Raw genomic sequence first — 7,063 nt, 5'->3', positions numbered from 1 at the left:
TGGGACAAACTTTAAGTCAAATCTTGGTTCCTGTGGACTTGATTTAATTTTCCTCAACTTTAGCTTGTACTTACATATGAGCAATTGGTGGTCTGTCCCACAATCAGCACCTGGCCTGATTTTCACAGCTGATATGGAGCTTCTGCAGAGAGTCTTTCCACAAATGTAATCTATTTTATTCCTATGCATACCATCAAGTGAAATCCATGTGTATAGCCTGTCTTTATGTTTTTTATAAAAGGTATTTGCAATGAATAAATTACTGAATGTGTAGAACTCTGTCATTCTATCTCCAGCCTCATTTCTCTCACTATGCCTGTGTTTTCCTGCTACTGATCCTTCTTCCCTGTTGTGTTCCAGTAGCCCATTATTATTAATGCATATTGATTGCATGTTTGATCAATTTCTGACTGCAAAAGTTGGTACAAATCTTTTATTTCCTCCTCCTTTCTCTAGTTGTTGGCGCATATATTTAAATGATAGAGGTATTCACTGGACTTCCTTGTATGCGTATGGATATTATCCTGTTGCTCACCATGTTGTATTTCAGGATAGATCTAGAAATGACGTTTTTAATTATGAACCCAGCCTCATTTTTTTCTCACTTTTTCATCCCCAGAATAGTACATCATATGATCATCTGATTCAAAATGTCTCATGCCAAGCCACCTCATTTTGCCAGTACCTAGTATGTCAATATTTATGCGTCCCATTTCTTTCTTAACAATGTTCAATTTTCCTACATTCATGCTTCTCACATTCCACATTACAATCACTAGTGTCTCCTTACAGCTGTTCCTTTTTCTCTGTGTTTCCATTTTTAAGATCTGAGTTTCAATTGTCATGTCTGTTATTCCAAATGATAGTCTAAGTGTGCTCTCCCTCAAAACTCAAACTCTTTGTCTTATAGTCAGAATCTACTCATAGGCTGTACAAAGCATGAGAGAAGAGTCACGGGCCATCTTTCTTTATGGTGTCATAGGGAAAATGTCAGAGAGTAACTTCTCCGATAGACTGTATCACAAGAACTCCCTATGAATAAGGAAAGGCACTTTATATGAATCAATATTTTCATTGTTGTTTTGTGCCCCCGAGTTGACTACAATTATAGCAACCCTATGAACAGTGGCCCTGAACCTTGCCCTGTCCTCAGTCAACCTCATCATCTCTGAAACACTTGACCATATTGCCACAGTCACAGAGTCAATGCATGTAATCCAGTGTTTTCCTCTTCTACACTGATTCTCTACTCTTCCAAGCATGGTATTCTTCTGCAAGGAACTGATACATTTTGGTGACATGTTCAAAGAATGTGAGATAGAGACATTTATACTATGTCCCTCCCCAAGGTTTGGTCCCTCCTTGCAACATGCCCAATATATGTCAGACGAAGCTTAAGAATCCTTGACTCCAAGGAACAACCTGATTTTACCCTCTCCAGGACAAACCTGTTTGTTCTCCTAGCAGTTCATGGCATATTAAACACTTGTCTCCAGAACCACAGCTCAAAGGCATCAATTCTCTTTCTATCATCCCTAATTACTAGCCGGCTCTCTTATGCATAACGCACAATTGTGAAGACTATGGGCTGGATCAGGTGCACCTTAGTTTCCAGCCTGACATCGTTGCTCTTTGGTACTCTGGAGAGGTCCATGACAGCTGACTTTCCCAATGCAATTGTCTGTTGATTTCCTGGCTGCTGGTACCAAGAGTGTTGACTGTGAAGCCAACTAAACTAAAACTGATAACTATATAATTTCCAAAAATCTGAAAAAAATTCAAACATAATCTTTGGCTATAGTTGAAAATTCAGAATTTAGGTTCAATGGAATTTAAATTGGAATACCCAATGTAATTTTAACAAGTTATTTGGAATATTGAATTAAAGAATTTATCCTTTTGATCCTTTAATAATTTGTGCATTAAAAATATAATGCTATGCTCAGCAAAGCATTTATATAGAGTGTAAATAATATGTTATTATTAGGTGTTGTCGAGTCAAAGAGGACTTATAGTGACCTTATGAGAAACAGATCAAAACCCTGTCCTATCCTGTACCATCTTCATCATCTATGACACACTTAGTCCATTGATACAGTCACTATGTCAATCCATCTGGTTAAAGGGCTTCCGTTTTTTGTCTGACCCTCCACCTTTCCAAGCATGATGTCCGTCTCCAAGGAATAGCCTGTCCTAGGAACGTGCCCAAATTACAGGCAACTTCTATGTGTGATTTAAATGGATTTTACCATGGTCTAGGAAACAAAGCAGAAACACAAAATTTTAACATTCCGTTGATTCAGCAGGATACGCAGAATAGAAAAATGTCCTGGAATTGGAGACTCAGAAGAGGCATAGTGAGCTGTGTTAGGAGCCTGACACATGGTGAGGAGTTATCAGCAGTACTGTAGGAGGGAACACATTAAAGGAGCCATGGCTGAATGACGTCTTCTAAAGATGCCCTGCCATGATGAAATCAAGTGTCATTACCTTTGAGAGAAATCACGGCTTCAGATTATGTTCAGAATCCCACCTTTTTTCTGTTAGAAGGAAACTGAGTTTCTTGCTTGGCTTTGATCTGTAATTTTTCCATTCTGCCTGCCTTTCTAGTTCACCACGACTTTTAAAATTCAGATTATTTCTAGTACTGCTTCCTCAGCCATGACCGAGCCAGAGAGAACTTGTTCAAAGCCCTGGTAAATTCCTGGCAAATATAGGTATGGATTTTCAACTTGGAGACCATCTGTATTCATGATACTCTTGAAAACTAGGTGCAATTATTTACAAATTTATAGGTAAGGAAAGTGATTCACAGAAAGGTTATATAGCTTACAGGAAACCTAACAGCCCATGAGGAAGCCAGAATTCAAACCAAGGAAGGCTGGTTTCGAGTCAGTTTGCTAAACTCACTCTGCTCCTCTGTCACTCATAAGAGATTAATAAAGCTCTATGAGGCTAAAAGTTGGAAGCTTTAATTTTATTTGGCTTTTAGCCTAATTCTTTACATAGTTAGTTAGAGATAGAAAGAACAAATTAAAAATAGATAAAAAAGAAACGAATCTTATAGAAGTAAATAATAAGGATATCTAAAACAACATCTTATGGTTTCTTTCTTTTTTTTTAACTGGCTTTGCAGTTAAATATTTTTCTTGAAAAATTAACATTCTGACCTAATAAGATACAGCCTGACTTATTTTCCTCTTGCAAATTCAATCAGTGAGCAAAAAGGAATTGAACAGGGTTTTGTTGTGCATTTAACTTCACTACTTCCATCACAGAAGCTCTTCATCAACATGGACTTGAATGTTTAAAAAAAAAATTAATATGGTTTATAGCAGTAATCCTCTTAAATGCTTGAGACTTTGCCAGCTTTCAACTAACAAGCCAGGTTATTAACAGCTGCGGTCCGACAACACTCGGGGATTATTGTCTAGGTCTGCTGACGAGGCATTGCTAGTGACCAGTTTGTAAAATGAAATCTGTTATTTTATTTCACAACCTGATCAATGATTAAAACTGCTTGAAGTACAAAAACCTGCCTTTCCAACCAGCTGATGATTTTTGCAATACATCGAATAGAATGGATCTTTTTTATGTGTGATTAAAGGTTCTGATTATTACCTGTGTAAGTTATCTGGCAGCTTTTTTTTTAAACTTTCGGTTTGATCAAGTAAACTTGAAAAGAACATCAAGATTAAAAAAATTTAACATTACCTTTAACTAAAAAAATATGACAGTTCTGTCAGAAGACTGTCTCCTCTCACCTGATTCTTAATATGGAGTTTCTGACAAGTATACAGATTTGCCTTAATTATTTATTCATTTCATTGAAACCATCTTCATCTGCTTTAAATTTCTAATAAGTCTATTTAAATAAAGAGAATCCAATTTGAATGTTGATTTTGTGCTTTAAAAATCATGAAGGTGTCTGTATTTATAACAGAGTGGCATGAAGCAACGTTAATGGTTATATCAGTAAATGGCCGAAAAAAAATGCTAATTATATTAAGTAATGTCATGATAGCATTTTAAATCAAGTTAGTACAAAACAGCTACAAAATATCGGTGGATTACGAAACAATAAAGAGGCATTGTTTTGGGGAGAAAATAAAGAAGCATTAATCAGAAAGAAGAAGAGGAAAAGGAGCAAAAATAATTCTTATTTCCTCATTATCATAAATTAAAACATTTTGGTTCAAATAGAACAACTTTCTATTAAAAGAGAAAACAGAACATCTAACATTTGATGCTTTTGTTTGTTCTACTTTTGGTTGGTTAAATTTCTCTCTCTCTCTCTCTCTCTCCTTTCTCTTAAATTATGGGATTCTAGGTGCATCTGATTCAGGCCATGGCCTTTGTGATCCCTTGCTATGCATTTGAGAACTGGACACTGTATAAGGATAACAGAGAAATTGATGCCTTTGAGCTACGGTGTTGGAATAAAGTGCTGAACATACCATGGACTGCCAAAAGCACAAACAAATATGTCTTGGAGAAAGTGCAGTCAGAGTGCTCTTTGGAGGCAAAGATGATACAAAGCTTAATTTCACATAGTTCAGGTATGTTGCTAGGACAGGCTATTCCTTGGAGAGGGACATCGTGCTTTGAAATGTGGAAGGTCAGGGAAAGAGAGGTTGATCCTCAACCAGGTGGACTGACACAGTGACTCCTGAAATGGACTTTAGTGTGTCAGGAATTGTGAGGATGGCACAGGACAGGACAGGATTCATAGGTCCAGAATAGGTGGAATTAGAAGCCAACTAATAACAACAACAGTAGATCATATTAACAAAATAAGGCATGCAATCTCTCTACTGCCTCCCTCATTTTTAATTCTCGTGGTGACCCTAAATACATTGAACTGGAATCGTGCTCTAAAGGGTTTATAGTGACTAGGAAATCAGTCCTTTCTTCTAAGAGCAAACTTGAGGGTTTTTGTTTTGCTTTTTATTATTGTGTGTGTGTGTATGTGTGTGTGTGTGTGTGTGTGTGTGTGTGCCGTCAAATTGGATCTGACTGGTACAGAAGGAGCTTGCCCCTCTTCCAGCAGAGTATTGAAGCCTTGTACGTCTGGGATTGCAGTGCAGCTTCTTGCCACTAGGCCACCAGAACTCCCTTGGCCTTAAGTTTTAACCTTGCCATTAGTTATCAAGTGCCTTAACCATTTACGCTACCTAGGGACTTTTATGGGTCCCATACACCTATTTAAAACCTCCCACACCATCCAATAATATATGCACATTAATTGAAACTATCAAGGCTTCGAACGTAAACTCATGACAATGCACCTGAAAGGCAAATGAAGGAGACTCCTATAATAGTGGAAATTATGCTAGTTTAACAAGTTGGACGCCCCCCACCTTCTTTTAAATAACAGTGGGATAGGAAAACTCTTTGCATAGCCTCCAACATACAGAAATATAGTTCTATAGGTGGGAGAATAAAAATCAGAACAAAAACGTACCTAGAAAGAGAAAATTAGTAGTTTTAACCCATAAATTTTAGTGGAACTGCTACAGGAATCGCCTTTGTCATGAGATTCAAATTGTATTTTGTTGCAGAGAGTTATGGAATAGTTATTTTTAGCTCTATATGTCTCAAAACTATTTCGTGTACTTAACTGCTTTGAATTCTGGAAATAGAATAGGAAAGAATATTCTTTCCGAGATATTCAAGCATCTTTTATTCCAAATGCTGTGAATGCTACAAGGGAAAACAAAGATATGATTTTGTTTGGTTCAAAACTTATATTTACAAGACTAAAATGTTTTATACATCTTCAACATGAGCTGAATATCTTCACAATGTCAATCTATCTCACAGGGGCCTCGCTCCTCTTAGCCTACCATCTATTTTAACAAACATGTTCTTTTTCTACAGATCAATCTACCATGACACTATCTATGTCCAAAGTAAACAAAGTGAAGTTAATCTATCCTTTACTTGTAAGGAAAATTCTGATTATATTTCTTCTAACTTGTTCATACTTCTGACAAAGTTATATTCAATAGTAATCCCTAATGTTGTTGTTGTTATGTGCCGTCGAGTCACTTGCGACTCATAGCGACCCTATGTACAACAGCTCTAAACTCTGCTGTCTTGTGCCAATCGCACTGTCTCCAACACACCCATCCCAATTACCCCAGTCACTGAATCAATCCACGTCATAGGGGGCCTTCCCCTCCTGTGCTGTCCCTCCACCCTCCCAAGCATGATTTCCCTCGCCAAGGACAAGTCCCTCCTTAAAACATGTCCAAAGTATGTTAGAGGGACCCGCAGAAACCTTGCCTCCAAGGAGCCACCCAGTTTAACCCTTTCCAGGGTGAATGTGTTTGTTTTCCTAGCAGTCCACGGTACCTCAATACTCTTCCCGACCACCACAGCTCAAAGGCATCAATTCTCCTTCTAACCTCCCTAGTCATTGTCCAACTCTCTGATGCATAACAAGTGATTGCAAAGACCATGGCCTATATCAGACACGCATTATTCTCCAGAGAGATACCATTGCTATTCAGTACTTTGGAGAGGTCCCTAACAGCAAACTTTCCCATCGCAGTACATCTTTTCATTTCCTAGCTACTGGTGCCAAGAGCGTTGACTGTGGAGCCAAACAAACTAAAGCTGTGAACAATCTCAATCTCTTCATCATCCATCCTGATGCTGCCAATTGGTCCAGTGGTGAGAATCTTTGTCTTCTTGACACTGAGCCTCAATCCATATTGCAGGCTGCAGTCCTTGACCCTCTGCAGCAAGCAATTCAGGTCCTCCTCAGTTGCTGCAAGCAGGATTGTGTCATCTGCATAACGCAGATTGTTGATAGATCTTCCCCCAGTCCTGATGCCACATTTCTCTTAAATAGAGCCCAGCCTCCCAGATAATCTGTTCTGCACACGGACTGAAAAAGTATGGAGACAGGACACATCCCTAGCGTACGCCCTTCCCGATTTTGAAACATGCAGTATTTCCTTGCTTTGTTCTGATGACTGCCTCCTGGTCCAAGTATAGGTTTCGCATTAGCACGATCAAGTGTTCTGGGATTTCCATTCTTCTCAGAGTCAGCCAC

This window comes from Elephantulus edwardii, unplaced genomic scaffold, assembly GCF_000299155.1.
Source record: "Elephantulus edwardii isolate Elephantulus edwardi_28Jun2011 unplaced genomic scaffold, EleEdw1.0 scaffold00023, whole genome shotgun sequence".
NCBI lineage: Eukaryota > Metazoa > Chordata > Mammalia > Macroscelidea > Macroscelididae > Elephantulus > Elephantulus edwardii.
Note: the sequence above shows the minus strand (reverse complement) of the source record.